The sequence below is a fragment of the Cupressus sempervirens genome, chromosome 7 (genome assembly GCF_028749045.1).
Source record: "Cupressus sempervirens isolate cs-2001-9-10 chromosome 7, ASM2874904v1, whole genome shotgun sequence".
Taxonomy (NCBI): Eukaryota; Viridiplantae; Streptophyta; class Pinopsida; order Cupressales; family Cupressaceae; genus Cupressus; species Cupressus sempervirens.
The window spans coordinates 824,319,134-824,342,855 of NC_143124.1; positions in this window are offsets into that span (position 1 = coordinate 824,319,134).

Below are 23,722 nucleotides of genomic sequence, written 5' to 3' on the forward strand. Positions count from 1 at the left end.
GGAAAATGACATTTCCAACTGAAAATGCAGAAAATCAACACCAAAAAACATGAAAAACTTTCTATTCTCTCTGCATTCAATCCTTCTATTACATCAAAAACTAGCTTTTCTCTCTATCCAGTCAGAATATGAAACATCTCCTTCTCAAGAACATTTATTGAAATCATGAGAATCCAAGAAATTTGAAAAAAAAGTCACCAACTTTCTGTCACAGTCCAAAATTTGATTGGATTAATTATTGAACACCCAAAATTATGGCTTAAAGAAAACTAGATAACTAAAAAATCAACACATACATTGTCCTAGGTGTCTATACCTAGAAGGCTCATCGAATTACCATTCTAGTTATGCCACCACACATAGGAATTAATTGAAATCATTAAAATTTAAAACAAAACATAAAACATAACATTAACTTCTTGTCACAGTTTCAACAATGTTACTTCTTGTAGCATTTTTCTGATCTGCCACTGCAGCATACTTCCCTGTAGAATGAATCTCAAGTCCACTTGAGATGAGATGTTGTACTGATGAACCATGTTTACTGATTTGTTTCTCATCCATCCAAATAGCTTCTTTCATTGGTCTGTTCTTCCATTTGAATAAGTACTGAGTGTATTATCTTCTTCGAGTCTTCTTTATTTTTGTATCTAGTATCTTCTCCAATTGAGGTGGTGCTGGTTTAGGTACTTGCTGCAAATATGCTATTACTAAGTCTTCATGTGCTGCTTGTATCTGTAGGGAACTAAATTTTGTATGCATTATGTCCATTTTTTTCCAAAATTTGACAAGGACCAACCTTCTTAGGTAATAACTTTGTATGCTTTGTTTGAGGTAACCTTTCTTTCTTCAGATATGCCCATACTAAATCACCAACTTTGAATTGTACTTCTCTCCTTTTCTGATCAGCAACTTCTTTATACTTCTAATTTGAATTCTGTAGCTGTAACTTGACTTGATCTTGGACCTCTTTAATAGCTTCAACAAATTCTTCACCATGTGAACTACTTGAAAAAGTGTTTAGAAGTTCCCTTAGCTCGAGAATTCCTCTTGGATGTGTACCATACATGATCTGGAATGGAGATTTCCTTGTACTTCTATTCACTGTATCATTGTATGAGAATTCAGCTTGAGCAAGTATAGAATCCCATTTTTCTCCATGTTGTTTTGTAAGTCATCTTAATAAGTTTCTCCAAATTAATCATTAACTTTTCTTCTTGTTAATCATTAACTTTTCTTCTTGTAACCTCCTCAACACTAAATCCAAATGTTTCAGATGCTCCTCTTTTGTTTCGCTGAAAACCAAAATGTCATCTAGAGACACTATCACAAACTTTTTGATAAAATCTTTGAGAACTTCATTCATAAGTCTCATAAATGTACTAGGAGCATTAGACAATCCAAATGGAATTACCTTCCATTCATATAAGCCCTCATTTGTCTTAAATGCTATTTTCCATTAATCTCTTGGCCTAATCCTTATTTGATGATAACCACTTTTTATATCAATCTTTGAAAAATATCTTGCTTTCCCCAAACAATCAAGTAAATCTTCTATTCTAGGCATTGGAAATCTATACCTTATAGTGATCTTGTTCAATCCTCTCGAATTTGTGCATAATCTCCATGTTCCTTCTTTCTTTGGGACTAGAACTACAGGTACTACACATGGGCTTAAACTTTTACCAATCAAACCAGTCTCAAGTAACTCTTCAATTTGTCTTGCCATTTCTTCATTTTGTTGTGGTGTTAGTTTGTATGTAGCTTTGTTGGGTAATGTTGAACCTGGTATGAGATCAATACAATGACTGATTTCTCTCATAGGTGGGAGACTTCATGGTATTCCATCAGCTATGATTTCTTTGTACTTATCTAGAATTGGTTTCACTTCTTCTGCTACCTTTTATTTCTTCTTTTCTGTCACTTCCACCTTCAAGTTTGAAGACTCCATCTCTGGTTTTTCTTCCTCAATCTGATTTTCAGCATCATTCTATAATTTATCCTTGAGTACAGGAATTAGTGCAAAGAGTAGACACTTCTTTCCTTTCACTTCTTTTAGAAATTCTTTCATACCCATTACCATGATCTTAGCTTCTGTAGCTTTTAATTCTTCTTGACTTGGTTCAGCTAAAGGTATCAATTCAATGACCTTTCCATTCTTTGTAATGGTGTATGTATTCTTCACTCCATCATGCTATGCCTTGAGATCATATTGCCATGGTCTGCCAAAAAGTAAATGGCATGCATCCATATTAATAACATCAAACAATAATCTGTCTTTGTATGCTCCAATTTGAAATTCCACCCAAGCTTGCTCTTCCACTATGGTCTACTATCCTTTATTTAGCCAAGATACTTTCTAAGGATACAAATGTGATATTCTTGGTAACTTTAATTTTTCTACCATTTCAAGAGCTACAAAATTTTCTGTAGAACCAGAGTCTACCAATACCTTGCAAATTTTCCCTCCAAACTTACATGTAGTTCTAAAAATGGACTTCCTTTGTGGTGGTTCTTCTTTTACAGGCATCTTGAAAGTCTTCTCATCATAAGTGCTTCTCCCTTTTATAGATAGCCATAAGTTTCTGAATCTTCTTGTGAATCAGCTTCTTGTGTCAGGTGTATTCTCCTTTCTCCATGAGTACTAGAACTTGCCTTTGCTGGACATTTGTGTGCCATATCACCTTCTTGATTACAATTGTAACATCTTATTGGTCCATTCATTCTTCCTAGTGATTTTCCTCTAAAATTTGGTCTTCTACCTCTGAAACTTCCTTTGAAATTATCAAACTTGTTAACTTCATTTTGCATCTCTATTTGTGGCTGAAAATTTGGGCTTCTTCCTCTAAATGTACCTCTTCCTCTGAATGGTTTTCTTCCTCTACCTCTATTGTTATTTTCTTGTCTCCTCTTGATTTTCTCTTCCACTTTCAAAGCTAATTGATAGCACTTAGCTATGGTGTTAGGACTCAACAATTGTAATTCCTCTTGTATGTTCATCCTTAAACCATTTAGGTATCTTGCTACCTTAATACTCTCAGGTTCTGCAAATTTTGATCTTAGACTCAACTTCTGAAATTCTTTTGTATAAGTGCAAATATCCATATCCCTTTGTCTAAGATTCTACCTTTTCTGATGTAACTGTACTTCATAGTCTTCAGGGATGTATGTCTCTCTTATTATAGACACCATCTTCTTCCATGAACAAATTTTCCTCTTATCTTCCTTTACCCTTTCTTCTTGCACAAAATTCCACCATGTAAGGGCTGCTCCCTTCATTCTAAATTTAGCCAACTTAACTTGCTGTGATTCTAAAACTTTCTCACATTCAAAGTGATTCTCTAAAGCTTCAATCTATTCCAACACTAATTCAGCATCCATCTTTCCCGTAAACATAGGTAATTCAGTGGGTTTTCCTCCCAAAGCCTTTAAAGCTTTAAAAAATGGTTTTTCATTCTCAAATATTTCATCCTCTTCATCATCTGGTACTTCTTCCTCTTCTTCTACTTCTCCTTTCATCTCTTTCTTCTCAACCACATTCTTCATGTGTTCCAACTTACTAGCTAATTCTGCCAATATCCCCTTCGTTTCTGTATTCTCCTTTTGGAGAAGTTCTTCTTGCTCCTCAACCTTCTTAGCTAACTCTGCATTGGTCACCATCTTGCTTGACCCTATTGAAGAATCTTGATCAGGAATGTACAACATGTAAATTCACACAACCTGCAACTCTTTAGCTATGATACCAAAAATGATGCAGAGCCTCAGCTTGGAAAACTCAGGAGGAAAATAGTCACTCAACTGAGTTGCTTCAAGGGGCACATACACCCTCAAGGATCAAACTAAAACCAAACTTGACTGTTTACAAACTGATTTTTCAATACCCAGTGAAAACTGACATGTGACAATAACTTTCCCAACCTCCTATCGCAACATTTTCCTGCACCAAACTTAATGAAATCTGACCTAAATTTTTTGCAATCTGTTTGACATACTTTTTCAAGAAAATAAAAGCTAAAATCAACCTGACCATAGATTGACCATCAAATAGCATTTACAAATCTTTAAACCTACACCATCTTTTCTTCTTGGGTGAATTTAAAACTTGGGTACAAATCGACCACCGATCAAGAAATGTTTAGGAAATTACAACTACACATTCTATGTATATAAAAACAATCTTTCCCTTTATCACATATTGATGAATATATGAAATATTCAATCAACTCACAGACATAAACCTGTGTGGCTGAACGTATTGATGGCAAGGATGACAAAAGGAAATAAAATAGAAAATAAACTTATATACATACTCATCTGTGACCATAAAACTGATCACAAAGAGTTAAATGATTTCCATCAACAAGGAATGACTTTCAAAATAGTTTATGCCAGACTTGCAACACCCAAATCGATCCTACTATAATACAATCCAAAAAAAAAACTCTGAACTATGAAGGAATACAAAGAATCAACTTACATATGATTTGCAAAATTAGAACATTCGTATATTTTTAGAATGTTGATTTCCAAGAGATGGTAAAAAAGGAAAAATCACATTTCCAACTGAAAACACAGAAAATCAATACCAAAAAACATGAAAAACTTTCTATTCTCTCTGCATTCGATCCTTTTATTACATCAAAAATTGGCTTTTCTCTCTATCTAGTCAGAATATGAAACATCTCCTTCTCAAGAACATTGCTTGAAATCATGAGAATCCAAGAAATTAGAAAAAAACTGTCACCAACTTTCTGTCATAGTCCAGAATTTGATTGGATTAATTATTGAACACCCAAAATTATGACTTAAAGAAAACTACATAATTGAAAAATCAACACATACATTGTCCTAGGTGGCTATACCTAGAAGGCTAATTGAATTACCATTCTAGTTATGCCACCACACATAGGACTTAATTGAAATCATTAAAATTTAAAACAAAACATAAAACATAACATTAACTTCTTGTCACACTTTCAACAATGTTACTTCCTGTAGCATTTTTTTGATCTGCCACTGCAGCACCACCCACCATTAGAGTTGTGTCTACTGATGAAGAGGAACAATTTCTTGCTACCATTCCCAAATTTATCTCTACACAATATAACCATTATCGGTTGGCCCCTTTCAGTGTCAAAAATCCATAAGGTAGTCTTTTCACTTCCTTGAGATAAAGCCCCAGGGATAGATTGGTTTACAACCCTTTTTTTCCAAAAATCCTCAGATGTGGTTGGATTTGATCTTCTTATGGTGTTGGACAAAACTAGAAGGATAAAAACCATACTTAGCAACTTCAATACTACTAGTTAATATTGCACTTTTCCCTAAAACCAAGATCTAGAAACCTTTTCTGATTTTAGCTTCAACTCTCTTTGCAATACCATATATAAAATATTTACTAAGGCTATTTACTTTAGAATGTAGCCCTTCATAATGAAGGTTATTTTTTCTGAACAAGGAGGTTTTGTGTCGAGAAGACAATCTATGGAAGAGGCACTAGTTTTTCATGAAGTACTACATACTATACATTCTAATGGAATCCCTATTTTTGTTGTCAAGTTAGACATGATGAAGGCATATAACAAGCTGAATTGGAGTTTATCTTTAAAGTTCTAAAAAAAATGTTATCTCAAATAAATGGTACAAATGGATTAAGGCTTGTGTGTTAGGCCATTCCTTTTCTATCATCACAAACAACAAACTTGCAAGTTTCTTCAAGTAGTCTATGTAAGGGGTGAAGCATGGGGATCAATTATCCCCATCCCTTTTCATTATTATGGTTGGGGATTTAAATAGGATCGTAACTTTCAAAAAACAACAAGATATTTGGGATGGTGTCAATATTGTGTAGGTACTACATTCTCATCCACTCATTCTTTATTTGTTGATGACTCTTTGTTGTTTGGTCTTTCAAATATTATAGAAGCTAAAGAAATTAAATTGGCATTGGATCTTTACACTAGAATATCTAGTTAGCAAATAAGTGCTTACAAATCTATAATCTTCCTACTCAATACTAACAAGATATGTCCCAAAAAATTGTTTGCATCCTGGATTTTTCCCAAGAGGTTTTTCCTTTTACTTATCTTGGCATCCCTTTTTTTGCGGGCTCAAATAAGAAAAATGATTAGAAATGAATCATAGATAGGATTAAGGGTAGGATACTAGCTTGAAAAGCTCATTGGTTGTCTTTATTAGGTAGAATTTTGCTTGTTAAAACTATCTTATCAGTCATTCCAAGCTAGTGTCATTAAGTTTAAAAGGCTCCAACAAACATTATCAAGAAAATTAAAAAGTTGATCAAGGAATTCATTTGCAATGGGAATTTGTCAGAAGAAAAAATGATACCTTTTGTAACCTTATCTAATAGTTCATCATCCACTCATCATAGAGGGAGTGGGCTTACTAGATATGGAAAAAAGAAGCAAAGATTTTGGGTGGAAGCTTATTTGGAAAATGTACCACAACTCTTCTACAAGGTGGTGTTGAATCATGCAAGCCAAATATTTGAATAATCAATATTTGATGAGAATACTTACCATTTAAATCCTCCTTTAGGTGATGCAGTTTAAGAATTTATGCTTGCATTTAGGGACTTAATTACAAGATATGTGACTTGGGAAGTTAATATTGAAGAGAAAATCAAATTCTAGGATGACTCCTAGAATGGCCTTCCTGCATTAAATAATGTTCAACTCAAAAAGATATTTCCTACATTTTCACTAATCATTTGGGGGTCTATTTAGTTGATTATGTTAGTGTTATAGATGAAATTTTGTGCGGAAACAATTTGGAAAGATCTAGTATCTCTACTGATAGCCCAAAATATGATGGATTCTTGGGTAGAAAACATGTTAGAAAGAAAGGCATTCCTTTCAAATGATTAAGACAAAATAAAGTGGGGTTCCTCAAGTAATGGGATGTACTCCATTAAATTAGGATATACAACTTAGCAGCAGATGAGGTCAAGATCTATTAAACAAGGATCCCCCACTTTTTGTTGGAATAGTGTAGTTCTCTCAAAAGAAGGATGCTTTGCATGACTTTCTCTAGAGTAAATTATTCTAACCAATGAGTGTCTTCATAAATTGAGTATTTCCCAACCCTTCAAGTATGTTCTTTTCCAAGAACACTTTGAATTAGTTGATCATCTTCTTCTCTAGTATAATTTTTCTCATGCATGTTGGGTAGAAATCACTAGTAAATTAAATCTTCATATGCCTTTCCCAAATAAAATTTGGGAAATGTTTCAATCCTGGTCATTAAATTTTTAGAGTTCTCTTCTTCCTTGCATATGGAAATGCATATCGAATTTGATCATCTAGTCTTTATGGTGGGAACATAATAAGAACATTTTTAGGAATACACCATCTTATCTATAGGTGGTCAGAGAGAGGGTCTTCATAGTTGTCTTAGAATTGGTCAAAAACTATGTTAGAAACACTAGATATGCATATACATTTTCTTAATGGGATAGTTCTTAGATAATTGGGTGGGGTGAATCAGTTATGAGGAGTTATCCTACAACCCCTTAAAATATTTCAAGTACCAAACAACATTCATAAACATCATAAAAAATTGCTCGGTGTACGTATTAAACTTCACATTTAACATTTTCAATCACTCTACTCCAATCTTATATCTCATTATTTTGTAGTAACCAATTGACAAGAATAAAACTTAGTTATTCCTGACCACTAACTTAATTGTTACTGAGTTTTAGTAAAATGAAAATAACATGAAAATTAACTTGCAACAGAACAACATTCACATAACTAACACCAAGGTTTTTAAAGTGGAAACCCTATAAAGAAATAAACCACCTAGGACTAGTAACCGAATTTTTTAATCTTTTGAAGTGATCTCAGATAAGATCCAACAATGTTACAAGTTACATACACATTTATGTGAACTTATTAAAGCATTTTAACCAAATGATCATCTAGACCTTATCACTCATTGACCTTGTCTAAAGAGTGTCCTTCTCTAAAGGATTTATAAACATCAGTAATCAGTATTACCATATAGGATTTCACAAACTTTTTAAGTTCACTCAATTTACAAGATTTTCTACTACAATGATTAGAAAGTAACAATATATATGATCTATTAGGTATAACACTACCTTTCTTGTTCTGATCTCCTTTCCACTGAGTATCTTTTTGATCTCTATCCTCTGACTTCTTTATTCTATTATATTGTCTGGTTGATTCACTCCTCTCTTTCTCTTTCTTTCAACTCTACTCATTTCACCTAACTCTACTCTTCTTCTCAAACTCCACCAATAATTTGTATTCACAACAACCTTATTACCATTCAATCAACCTCTAACTAACAACTCAAAACTATCTTGAACATCTCCTTTAATAGTACTCTATGTTCTTCCATATTCTTCCAAATTATGTTGCTTAATCATAATCATCAATCTTTCTAGAATGATTAGAATAATATATAGAGGGGGTGAATTAGTTATCCTTAGATCAAGATGTACCAATTCAAATTTTTACAAATTTATACAACTTAATCAATCTCATAAATTCACTTGACCAATATAACACTTCATCAATAAGTCAACTTAACTATCTGATTACTAGCTCTTTGTTTATTATATGTCAAATAACATAAACATATAATACTAAATAACATGAAACATGAAAAAAAAAATCACACAAGTATGACACTATGATTTAATGTGGAAACCCAATTTGGAAAAAACCACCAAGTAATATGCTACCACTTTTCACTCTTCTGAAGTGAGCTCAATTAAGAGCCAACCTTGTTAAATGTTACAAAACACATTGTTTGGTGTGGTCCTATTAAATGATATAATAAACCTATTAGGAGTGAGCTTTTTAGAGTCTTTAAGTCATTCATTAGAATGTCACCTTGGTTAAAGGATCTACAAAATGACTATTAAGTCAACCTTAATTAAAGGATTTTACCATCAAAATGGTTAGAAAGTAACAACTAGGTTTGATCTAATAAAATACAAACCACTTTACAAATTTAGATCTCCTTTCAACTTATTCTTAGCTCATTGAATGGACTTCATCACATTCTCCATCTATAATCTTCTTAGAAACCCTTCAAGAAATCTCTCTTCATCAACTTTTCACTTTTTTTGTGGAACTTTTTTCTTCACTAGTTCTCCATATATTTTCCAATCCAATAATAAAAAACCAACCTAAAACATCTCTTGTGCCTCACCTTAGATCATTTACTAAAATCATTTCATACATTAAATAGGTCAGCTCATCAATCCTTATCATTTAAACATTTTGAACAAATCATAAATTCATCTGTGTCAACCTCAAATCTTGATTCTTTCAAAAACTATTAATTTACTACACTCAGTTGTCACTATGTTCTTTAGCTCGATCATTACTAGGTAGTTCAGTCTTTACTTATCTATCTTTCTCGAATGACACTAGCTTGCTCAACCTTCACTGTGCTCAGTCACTACTATAGTTTTCTTCTTTATCTTTCTTAACCATTACCATCACTCAACTAATACTATTTGATCACCAATCCATTAAGTTTCGTAATGTTCTTCTTCAACTTCTTCATTGACCTAGTAAATTGTTACTCAGCCAAGCTTAGTATTTTACTCAGATTCTTGCCTTTTATGAAGCATCTCTTCTACACTTTGAACTCATCTTTCTTCTTCACTTAATGTAAAACAATACATCATCTTGTAAAGTACTATCTGATCAAGTACTCATTGTAGTTCTATCATAATTACTCTTCTTTACTCAATAACTTTACTAATTCACCTTGTTATCTTTCTTTTCAAATCCTCTTCATCAATCAATGGATATGGCACTCTACAATGTTAGAAAATGTCTTACCAATAAGGTTTGATATTAATGACTACACAAGAATTGTCCCAATTGTAGTTTCTAGCAATCTCCCTCTTTGGCATTGACAGAAACACCTTTAGTTACCATTCATTGGAAAAAGAAATATCTATATTTTCACTATCAGCTCCCTCTATATTTTGTATTAGATCTTCATTAATAACCTTAGTTTCATTCTGATTCTCATCCATGCAATTTCAAATACACTCCCTCTTTTCTTCTTTACACTTCTTCTTCTATGATACCAATTGTATGACTCCCTCTTTGATATATCTCTCATGATAGTAACTTGTATGGTAACTTAACACAAACTTCTCCCTCTTTGACAAAAAATCCAAAGACATCATCCACTATACACAACATCCTCTTTTTCATTTTTTGTATTGACTGATCTTTGAATAATCTCTCCCTTTTTCATCTTTTCCCTTGACTGTATCAACTTATACAATTGTTTTTCTTTTCATAGCTTTAGGAAGCTCCTAAAGTGTGACCACTTACAACAATCTATAAGATATTTTGGCCATAAAAATTGATTCAATGTTGTATATTTTCTTAGTTTACTTTGTATAGGGGAATGAACCCTAACTTACCTATGAGGTACATAAATGAACCCTTAGGTAGTGCCTTGGTGAATATACCAGCTATCTATTCCTTTGTATTCACATACTCTAGTTTTACTTCTTTGTCTTGCACTAGTTCCCTCAAGTAATTATTCTTAATATAAATATTCTTGGTCTTTGTGTGCATCACATGAATATTATACATATTTTTAGCACTTATGTCATCACAATATATCACCACAAGTTCAATAATCTTATCCTTCATACCTTCCCAACAATTGCTTGATCCACACAATGTTTGAATAATTAACTAATGTTACAACATAATCAACCTCTACTACGGATTGTTAAATATAATTTTTCTTCTTACTTGTCCATAAAATCAATCTCTTTCTTAGAAAGAAAGTGCCTCCACTTTTACTATTTCTGTCATCAATATTTCCAACCTAATGAACATCTGTGTAAACTTTCAACTCAATCTTGCCATTCTTCTTATACCATGAACCATAGTATTATTTTCCATTCAAATATCTTAGTATCCTTTCCATATTCATCATTTGATTCTCCTTAGGATTAGTAGAAAATCTTGTAATGATACCAACAACTAATGCAATGCTAGGTCTACTTTGAACAACACATTACAATTTGCTAATTATTAACCTATACAATATTTGATTTACTTTAGGAGAATCATAATTCTTTGAAATATTATGTCTAGTAGTCATAGGTGTTCCAACTAGTCTTGAATATTCTATTCCAAAGGTTTTTGATATCTCATTGATATACTTTGATTGTGTAATGTATATACCTCCTTTTATTTGATAGACTTGCAAACCAATAAAGAATTTTATCTCTCCAAACATTGACATCTCAAATTATTTCTTCATCTCATTAGAAAATAATTTGTACAATATATCATGCCCTCCAAATATGATATCATCAACAAAAAATTAAGCTAACAATATTTTATTTTCAGATTCACTTTTCAAATACAGATTTCTATTATTATTAATCCTTGTAAAACCATTTTTCACCAAATATGTATGTAACCTTTCATACCATGTTCTAGCAGCTTGTTTCAAACCATATAATTCTTTGTGCAACTTACATACCATGTTCTTCTTGCTAGGTTCAAAAAATCCTCTAAATTGTTCAATGTAGACTTCTTCTTCCAAGATTCCATTCAAAAGTGAAGATTTGACATCTATTTGGTATACTTTGAATCCTTTGTAAGAAGTATGTGCAAGTATTGTTCTCACTCCTACCAACCTTTCAATTGGGGAAATTGTCTCTCACTAATCAATTCCTTCCTCTTTTGTATATCCATTACAAATCAATCTTGGTTTTTTCCTTATGACTTCACCTTTCTCAGTGAGCTAATTTTTGAATACCCACTTTGTTCCAATATTTTTTTTGTTCTTTGGCCTTGGTGCCAATGTCCATGTCATTTTCTTCTCTATTTGATCAATCTCCTCATTCATTTATTTAATCCAATCTTCATTCTCCATTGCATATTTAACTATTCTTGGCTCAAACTTACATAGTAAACATGTATCATTCTTCAATTTTTTTCTTGTCATGCCTCTTGAATCTTTGTCTCCAATGATTTTATCTACTATATGGTGTCTCCTCACATATTTTTCTAAAACAAGTTCATGTCTTATTTCTCCTTGTAGTAGTCACTTGGTTTGACTTGATCATCTTCTCTAGGTATTTCTTATTGTGAGGAGTGACTTCATCTATCTGGTGTTCAATTTCTCCTTTCTTTGTGACTGAAGTCCTATAGCTTAATGCAACGACTTGTTGAAGTTTGATAGAGCTAGTCTATTGATGTTTGATAGTGCTTGTTTGTTCATGCTTAGTAGTCTCTTTCTTAGGTTCTTGGTTCTCCTTCATAGATGTATATAAAATTATGTAATCTTCAGGTTCCTTCGTACATTATTCTTCATTCTTTCCTACAAATTGATCAATTTGAACATCTGCAGTTTTCAAAATTTTGTTAGTGTTAAAATTCAAACACTTGTATGGCTTGCTTTTAGTGGAATATCCTAAGAATATACCTTCATCACTCTTTGCATCAAGTTTTCCTTTCCTTGCATCTTTCAATAGATAACATTTTCTTCCAAATAATTTAAAATATTTTACATTAGGTGCATAACCATACCATAGTTCAAAAGGGGTTTTGTTTGTACCTTTCTTGACTTTAACTTACTTCATTGTATAAATAGTACTACTTACAACTTCTCTCCAATACTTTTGTGAAACATTATTTTCCACATCAATGTTCTTGCACAATCCATAAGTAATCTATTTCTTCTTTCAACTCTCCCATTTTTGGTGAATTCCTTGGTGCTAACATTTGTCTTTTGATTCCTTTTTCATTGCAGAATGTATTGAAATCCTTAGATATGAATTCACCTCCTCTATTTTATCTCAAGCATTTTATACTTTTAACTATTTCCTTCTCAACTCTAGCCAAATATCACTTAAACATTTGAAAAGCATTAGATTTTTTTTAAGAAACATCACAAACATCAGTCTAGAGAAATCATCCACAAATAAAATAAAATACTTATCACCATAATATATTTTTACTTGAATAGAACCACATAAAATAGTATTAACTAATTCCAAAATATCATTAGAGGAATAGGTCTTTCTCTTGAAACTAGACTTCATCATTTTTCCCATTTGACATTGTTTGCGCATCACTTTATCAGATATTTTTTAATCTTGGTAATCCTCTCACTCTTTCCATCTTACTAATGCTTACTAAATTATAAGAATTCATGTGACATAGCCTCTTATTCCATAACAAAACATCTTCAAATTGTGCAAATAGGCATGTACCTTCAGATAGGTCTAGATAGAAATCATTACCTATTGTTTTCTCTCTAGTTTCAGCTCACTAGTAGCATCAAAGATTTTTTCCTTCTTGCTTTGAAATTCAACTTAGTATCTTGAACTATTCATCTCTGCTACACTCAATAGATTGTAATTTAGTCTATCAACCCAATATGCATTTTCAAATATGATATTTTCATTCAATATAATTGATACTTTACCTTTTACATAACATGGTGCATCATTTCCAAACTTAACAAGACTTCCATTATAATGTTCTAGAGGTTCAAAGTTACTTGTATCACTAGTCATATGATGTGAGAAACCACTATCAATTATCCATTTATCATCCATAGTTGCATGTGAAATTAAAGAAGTTTTCTCAAATTTTTCATCTTCATCATATTCATCTTTCATTGAAACATGAATAACTTCTTCATCATGTTCATTAGAATGACTTTCAAAACCATCTTCTTCAACAATGTAATAATATTTCTAACCTTTTCCTTTGTAGTCTATGTTACCCTGATTGTCTTTTTTGTCTTTCATTCCTTTGTATTTGTTGACTTTCCTTTCTCCATTCTCATCTCTATCGAGACATCTGGCAGTAATATGACAAAATTTGTTACATGTAAAATATATGAACTTTACCTTTATATTTTCCTTTTCCTCTTGGTAGCCTTCTTGCCAATAATTCTTCTAGCTCATCACGTTCATCATCTGATTCAATGTATTCATTCTCCAAGTACTATATTGTAGAATCTCCAACTCCAAATAGATGCAATCTCATAAGATGTTGCCATGCTGGGAAGTTCTCTTTATTCAGCCTAGGTGCCTCTCTCTTGTACATCTTGATCTTTAGCTTAAGTCCCTTCAAACTTTCCTTAAAAGCACCAATTCTCTCATACCAATTGTTAGAATGATTAGAATAATTGGGAGGGAGGGGGTTGGTGAGTCAGTTATCCTCGGGTCTAGAAGTACCAATTCAACTTTAAAAAACTTAATCCAACTTAGTCAATATAGTAATTCATTAGTAATTAAACTTATCCATCTCATCACTAACTCTTTGTTTAGTATATGATGAATAACAGAAACATATAATAGTAAATAGCATGAAACATGAAAACAAGATTCATACAAGTATGCCACTAGGATTTAACATGGAAACCTTGTTAGAAACAATGGTCCACCAAGATAACTAAGGGGGGAGGGGGAGGAAGGTTGAATTAGTTATCCAATAATTAAAATACTTATCCACCTTAAAAGAAAAACTTAATGATTCAACCAAAGTAAACTGTAACCATAACAAGATGCACTATAGACAATTACACTAGATATGTTAACTAGGGAAACCCTTGATTAGAGGGAAAACCTTGGTGGGAATGATGCCCACAAGATGATGTACTAATATAAATATTCCTTGTTAGAGGATGGACCTTGTTAGGAGTCTATTGAAAAATTTAGTACATATGAGTCCTTGTCAGGAAACTTTGAATCTCTATTAGGAGATTCCAACCATGTTAGGAGTTGTGCCAACCCTGTTAGGAGTTGTAGAAGACAAAAGGACCCACTATCTAAATAGCTTCTTGGGAAAGACCATTGAACTCACTATCCACCTGATCTCTCAAATATTCCTTGCATAATAATTGTGTGTTCTATACTTTAACTTTCTTCCTCTATCCTATCAACTGGACCAATCACTGTCAAACCTTGTAGACTAGGTCACAAACCTCAGATTCAAGCATCTAACTTCGGATCACAAAATAAAACCTCGACAATGAAGTTTTCTTCATTTTTGCTCAGCTCTGCTTATCTTGCATTCTGCTCTTCAATCATTCACATTCATCCATACATACTTTATTTATGATAAAGGAAAATGTCCTTCCTTTATACTAAATCCATAAAACATTTCCCTGAGTCAGTTATTACACCTTCTCAATTAATCTTTATAGGACCACATTAAGAAAACATTATTCTTAGCAATAATATAAATCTTCCACCTTGCAACTTCAATAACTTTTCGTACACGTAACATTATGAAGAATGAACTTGGCCACATCATCTCTAGAATGTCTTCTTCAAATATTTAACTTCAGCTTCTCAAAATAAAAAATCTATTAAGAGATATAATAAGTTTACCAAAACATGCCTCTGTAAACTCTATCTCAGAATAGTCTTTACTGAAACTTTCATAACTTCTTCCAAACTTAATATCTTATACTTTTGAGGTTAGCTTCATATACTAGACACTTAGTAGTATCTCCCTTTAACCTCACTACTAAAAATGCTTAATGATCTATTCATTCCAATTTGATCTTTTTGTTGTTCTTCTGTTAGATACCACATAAAACTGCTATGTTGACATCACTGACAAATATAGTCATGAATGTAACATATCATCATGATAATGATCTAATCATGTTTCTACAATACTCCCCCTTAGGAAATCATCAGCATTCATACTTTGAACAATCTTCCCCTTTGGCATTGATGGCATCATAGATGAAACACATTTAGTTCCAAGAATACCAACTGCAAAAGATTGTTAACCTTTCTTTTAAAATCCTCTTCATCAATTATTTTTAAATGTTGTACTTCTCCTAAAATATTTTACTCTCCCTTCAATGTACTAAATTTTTTTTTTTCATGCTAAACTTCTCCCCATTGAAATCAATGTCAAAGGTTTCAGCAACCATCAAACTCTACAATAATTTTTTCTGACTAGCTCAAGTGTCCAAAAAAACTGTTCAAAAACATCATCCAACAAGAGTCCTAGATGACTTTTTCCATCAGAGATACTCACCCATACAAGAAGCATCAACATTCAGTCCAAACAAACAATAGTGTTCTATTACACTGGATTGATGCACTCTTGCATCATCTACTTTGATGTACAAAGGGGCTTAACCCCTAGCATACCTTGCAAATACTCAAAAGTCTCTTTGGAAAGAGGCTTAGTGAAAATATCTATAATCTTCTCTTTAGTGCTTACATACTCCAATATAATCTCCTTTTTTCCATCTTTCTCTCTTAACATGTGATACTTGATAGAAATGTGCTTGGCCTTAGAATACAACACTGGATTCATAGATATATTTATTGTGCTTGTATTGTCATAGTATATGACAACAAGTTCATTGTATTCTATCCTTATATCCTTCAGCATCTACTTCATCCAAACAAATTAATTATAGTTGTTTGATATTGCAACATATTCTAATTCCACTATACTTTGTGAGGTACAATCTTGCTTCTTTCTTAGCCAAGAAACTAATCTTCCTCCAAGTTTTGTCAAATACTTGTCCAATCTTACATACCAGGTTTTGGGTTCTTTCTTTAAGCCATGCAATGTTTTCTTCAATTTGCATACTATGTCCTTGTCATCTATCAAAGGACAACCTTTAGGCTATTCTATGCATACCTTTTCTTCAAGTTCTCCATTTAGAAATGCTTACTTTACATCCATATGATATACTTTGAATTTCTTATATGCCGCATAGGCTAAGAACAAACTTACTACTTTTATTCTTGCCTCAGGAGCATAGGTTTCATCATAGTCTATTCCTTCTTGTTGTGAGTAACCTTTACATATTAGTCTTGCTTTGTTTCTTACAACTTCGCCATGTTCATTCATCTTATTTCTGAATACCCATTTGGTTCCTATCACATTCTTGTCTAATAGTCTAGGGATTAATTCCCCTATCTCATTCTTTACTATCTGATCCAATCCTTCTTTCATAGATTGCTTCCAATAGTCATCTTTACATGCTTCATCTACATTTTTATGTTCAAGTTGAGATATCAAACATATTTCTTCATTGATTCTTCTTCTTGTCATCACACCTTTATCTCAACTTTTGATGATATACTTGGTGGATGATTCTTTGTCATATTCTTTCTTGAAGTAGAAGTTGCTATGTCAACTCTTAGCTCTATTGAAGGTTTTGAGCTTTGTTCCCATCTTGTCTCTCCTTCATTCTGCAAATTATTATTAGTCTCAAAGAATACTTCATCATTTGAATTGTAATCAACTATTCTTTCTTGTATCCTAAATTTCTCATCAACTCTTACATTTTCACTTTCCATAATGGTCTTAGTTCTTAGACTATAACATCTATAAGCCTTGTTTTTCAATGAATAGCCAGAAAACATACCTTCATCACTTCTAGCATCAAACTTACTAATATCATCATCTCTTTTGATATAACACTTACTTCCAAAAATTTTAAAATACTTAACTATAGGTGAGTGACCAAACCAAAGTTCATAAGGAGTCTTGCTTGTGTCTTTCTTGACTTGCATTGTATTCATAGTGTAGTCTACTGTATTCATAGCTTCTCTCCAAAACATCTTGGATACATTTTTCTCAGCTAACATAGCTCTTGGGGTTTCTATTATTGACCTATTTCTTCTCTTTGCTACACCATTTTGTTAAGGGGTTCTTGGAGCTGATAACTATCTTTTGATTCCATTAGCTTCACAAAAGATGTTAAACTCATTTGAAGTAAACTCTCCTAATCTATCTGATCTTAAACATTTAATCTTCAGACCTGATTTATTCTCAACTCTATTCTTAAATATCTTGAACTTATCAAATGCTTCAATTTTTTCTTTAAGAAATGCAACCCACATCATTCTAGAAAAGTCATAAAGAGTTATAGATCCAATACCTTTTACTTGGCATGCTGCATTATTTCCAACTCTAACAATGCCTCCATCATGACTTTTGAAGTCAAAAAACTTGTTCATATCACCAGTCATATGATGTAAACAACCATTGTTAATTATTTAATCAGATTTCTTTTCAACTAGTGATACCAAAGCCTTTTTCTTTGGAATTTCTTCTTTAATAGCTACAAATCCAATTTCATCATCACTAGCAGTTATTGCTTGTTCATTAGAATCACCTCCTTCATTTGCATACGAACATTCTCTATCTCTTCTAGGTTTGAAATTACCTCTATACTTTTTCTCTCTTTTAGGAAACTTAGATGCATAATGACCATATTCATTACAAGTCCAACATTTAAAGATTCTCCTACCAAAAGGGCTACTCCTTCAAACTTTCTATCCTTATTAGATCTATGACTACTAGAAAAATCTCCTCGAGCACTTGTGCTCCTTGATAAACTAGGTTGAATATTCAAGGCATTGAAAGCTATTTCTATTCTTGTCAACTCTCTAGATTGCCTAAGCTCATTCTCAACTACTTCAAGTCTTCCAAGCAATGTCTCCTCTATGAAATATTTGGTACAAGATATCAACACTTGTATCATTTGAACTATTGGCTTAAATGGTGGTTTTAAGCTCTTCAATATCTTCCATATAACCTCATCATCCTTGTTGGTTCCTCCTTGAGATTTGATACTTGCAATAATTTCTAATATTTTGCCTACATATGTTCTTATAGATTCATCTTCCATCATTTTAGCATGTTAAAATTCACAAATCCAATTGTATAGCCTCAATTTATTAGAATGTTCATCACCTTCAAAACTATATTCCAAAGCTTTCCAAATCAAATAAGAAGTAACAAGAGACTTTACATGGTTGTATTCAATTTTAGGAAGTGCAGACAATAGTGCTTCTGTAGCTCTCATGTTGCACATGAAAACATATCTTTCTTCCTCATTACAAGTTTCCAAATGTTTCCCAATAATGATTGTCTTTGATGATTTTGTCAAGATTCAATATCTTGGACCCATGCATAGTAGATATATCTTTATCTTTTTCTTCCAACTATCATAATTTGTTCCATCAAACTTTGAACTATCCTTCCTAAACATGTTTTCCATGGATCTCCCAAAGTTGTTAAACTTTATCTTCAAGGAACTGATGCTCTGATACTAATTGTTAGAAATAATAGTCCACCAAGGGGGGGGGGGGGGGGGGGGGTTGAATCAATTATCCAATAATTAAAACATATATCCACCTTAAATGAACTTAACCATTCAACCAAAGTAAACAATAACCATAACAAGATGCACATAAAAAATTACACCAAATATCTTAACTAGGGAAACCTTTGATAAGATGAAAAACCCCAGTGGGAATGATGCCCACAAGATGATGTACTGATGTAAATATTCCTTGTTAGAGGATGATATTGGTTAGATCCTATTACAACATTTAGTACATATAAGTCCTTGTTAGGAGACTTTGAATCATCGTTAGGAGATTCCAACCTTATTAGGAGTTGTAGAAGATAGAAGGACCCACAATCCAAATAGCTTCTTGGGCAGGATCACTGAACTCACTATCCAACTGATCTCTCAAGTGTTCCTTGTAAAATAGTTGTGTGTACTATAATTTAAATTTCTTCCTCTATCTTTTCAATAGGACCAATCATTGTCAGACCTTGTAGACAAGGTCATGAACCTTAGATCTAAGTATCCAACTTTGGATCAGACCATAAAACCTCAGCAACGAAGTTTGTTTCACTTCTACTCAACTCTGCCTATCTTTGCATTCCACTCTTTAATGATTCACATTCATACATACATACTTAATTCATGATAAAGGAAGATGTCCTTCCTTTATACAGAATCCATAAAACTATTCCCTAAGTTGGTTGTTACACCTTCTCAATTAATTATTATAGGACTACATTAAGAATATGTTAATCTTAGTGACAATATTAATCTTCTTGCTTGTGACTTGAATAATTTTTTGTACATGTAACATTATGATGAGAAAACTTGGCCACACCATCTCTAGAATGTTTTCTTCACATCTTTAACTTTGGATTCTTAGAATAACAAATTTTCTAAGAGATATAACAAGTTTACTAGAACATGCCTCTATAAAGTCTATCTTAGAATTATCTTCACCGAAACTTGCATAACTTCTTCCACACTTAATATCTTATACTTCCAAGGTTAGTTGCATATACTATACACTTAGTAGTATCTCCCTTTAACCTTTATACTAAAAATGCTTGACGATCTATTCATACTAGATTTTTCCATTGTTCTTCTATTAGATACCATAGAAAATGGATGTGCTGGAATCAATGAAAAACATTGTCATGAATGCAACATATCATCATGATTATTATCTAATCATATTTATACAATACTCCCCCATAGGAATATCATCAACATTCATGCTTCCAAGAAACCCAATTTGGGAAAAACCACCAAGTAATATGCTACCACTTTTCACTCTTGTGAAATGAGCTCGATTAAGAGCCAACCCTATTAAAGGTTATAAAAAAAATTGTTAGGTGTAATCCCATTAAAGGATTTAATTGTTGGAATATTAAAAATGGGAATATTACTTCTGAGAGGTGGGGGAGGGGGGGGGGGGTAGGGGTGGGAGGGATGAATCAGAAGTACCATACTTTAGCCTTTTCAACTCTTTTAAAACAAATAACTGAAAGTAAACTACATGCATGTAAACATATTAAATAAACATAAAGTAAACACATGAATCAACACACATAACACCAGATTTGGTAACCCAAAAACCCTCTAAGAATAAGGAGGTAAAACTGGGGTGGGGATGATACCCACAAAAATTACTGCAGCAATAATTGTTTGACCACTTCTGATGGTCTGCCTTGTTAAAAGCTTTACATTGTGTCAATACTGACCTGGTTAAAGGTTTTAGAAACACTTTACATGAAATGTCACCCTGTTAAAGGATTTAATCACCTCTTCAAAGGATCTACAAAATAGCTATTAAGCTAACCTATCATCATAGGGTTTTTACTATCTAATACAATGGCTAGAGAGTATTAGAGACTTTTGACCATATTGCTTGCAACCTTCAATTGCTGATTTCAGGCACTTGATTGCTCATTCTGATGTGATCATTGCTTGATCTGATATCTATTTGTAGCCCTTGTTCTATTCTGATCAACTAGATGTGTATTTTTTGCTCAATTCACTAATTCTATGATGCCCTTGTTATTTGCCCTGTTCTGCAATTTTGCTTATCTACTTAGCGAATTCTTTTTCTTCTCTTTAGCTACATACAATCGTGGGGTCTAAGACTTCTTATAAAGACTTTATAGACTTAGGGTTAGGTATGGATCTATGATCCATATTGAATCTTGAATTCTTGCTCATTCATTGCATTTTTCTCATTGGTTGCATGCCTTCTCCATTTTTTCGATTGGTTGCATGCTGATTGCATAAGAAATATAAAAGATTCATTCTTATCCTTATCATCCTTTGAAATCCTTCTATGTCAGCTCCAAAAATGGTTTACATCTAAGTTTGTGAGGGCACAAACTCATAAGTTGATTCTGTGTTACTTAGCACATACTAGACTATTGGTGCTTGGCACATATACTATCCTGCTTTGCTTGGCACCTATTGCATTTTCTCTTGCTTGGTACATGTATGACTCTGGCTCACTCGACATATGTAGCATTCTGACTTGCTTGGTATCAATTGTGACTCGACACCTATATATCACTTGGCACCTGTATAATGATCATCACCTAAAGTCACACAACACATGTTGGAATCCTAACTCGACACATATTGTAGCTCAGCATACATAGTTACTCAAGTTCAATATAAAAAGTCGTTAAGTGTATTGACACTCAAATTTTAAAACCATTCTAAGACCAACAATCTCCCCCTTTGACATGAGTGTCAAAAATACTTAATTAGACATTTATTCATCTATCCTTATGAGTACCTTATCCACAAAATTTCAAAAAAAATTCAAAATACCTTATAACTCCCCTTGAGCTAATTGTGCCTTGACATTCTTGTAACCAAAATTCTTGTGTTGATGTATCTAATACTCTTTGCCTTTACCCTATTTCTGTAATCTGTACCTTTGTGCCGAGTAGTTTTGTGTACTCTATCTGTACTGCTGATTTTGTTCATATCTCCTCCAAACATTATATCTCCCCATTAAAAAATTATGACTTATCTCCCCTTTTTGGCTATTTTCAATTAATTCTTTTATTCTCCAAAAAAATGAATAAGATGTAATCAAAACTTAGTATTCTCCCCCTTAGATATATCTTCCTTATTATTATTTCTCCCCTTATCTTTCTTATTATTTCTCCCCCTTTTTGACACTTATGTCAAAGGGTTCTAAGGAGTAATACCATATTTTGCCAAAAATGTGTTGTTTACCTCCATTATCATTTTTAAAGTTGCATCCCAATTTTCCAAAGTAATTTCTAGTGACTTGTGCTAGATGACAGTCTCTGTAGAAAGATGTACAAGTCCATCTAATGTAGAAATATTTGGATCTTTCTTTAAGAAAGTTTTAGTATAGACTTGCTCTTTGTGGAGTACCTCCAAATGTGGGGTTATGGAGAATTGAACCTACATTAATTTGGTCTTTATATTGGCCTCTTCACTAGCTAATGTAGCTAACTCTCTTTGAGTATCAAGCGATTGGGCAAAATGCTTCTCATTTTGAGCTTGATCCCTTGGCAAATACATGCTAGAAAAATTTCAAATTTCTCTCCAAGCTCAATATCTTTTGTAAGGAAACTTTGCAACAAAGAATATTATTATTTCCACATAACCCATAATAGATCTGAAATAAATACAAAATTAAAATCCACATGCAAGAGAATAGACAACATACCTACAAAATTGTGACACAAGATATACCCTGGGAAACCCTCATTGAGGGAAAAACCCAGCCTCCAAAAGCATCCATCACCATGTATTATTCAACAAAAATACCATTGCCATACAACCATGGAAGCCTTCATGGCCATAGCCACAACCGAGCAAACTATGTGAATAAGCATGAATCCACACATCCCATGCCATGCTTCTAACCTTCAAGAATGCTCCCTTGGCTAACCTGTCAAGCCTTGTCCTACTCAACTCTTGCCTTTCTCACTCTTACTCTTCAACAACTACCCTTGTGGCTACTTATATAGTAGAAAGTCTTACAAAACCATGTGCTACCTCACCAACTGACCCCACATTTAATATTGGGCATTTAATTATTTTATCCAATATTAAATATTTACATAAAATATTATCACAATGTTACAATACAACTCATCAAGAATATTCCATGGGAATCTTTACATGTTGCACATCCTTCTAGATGCAACATTACATAATAAAATAAAATAATAAAATATAACAATATTATGCAATGTGTGCAACACCCATTATCTCAACAATCTCCCACTTGTTGTACACATTGCATAGGGTCAATCCATAGCCACATAAATGAACAAAGGAACAATCCCTCCTAGCACATCCAACATCATGGATCAAAATACACCAAGTGCTCAATCCTAATACCCGCAACAAAATCAAAGTATTCAGCATCTCAAACATGAATGATCTCACCTCCTATTATGCCACTGCCACTGGACATACATAGAAGCCATCCAAAGAGAAAGCCACCCAACTTGTCACATTAGAAGATCATAAAATCCTGTACCAACTGAAATGCCAAGCACAAAAAAAAAACCTGATCTAAAGGTAATCACATGTATCTATAGTTGTCAAAATATCC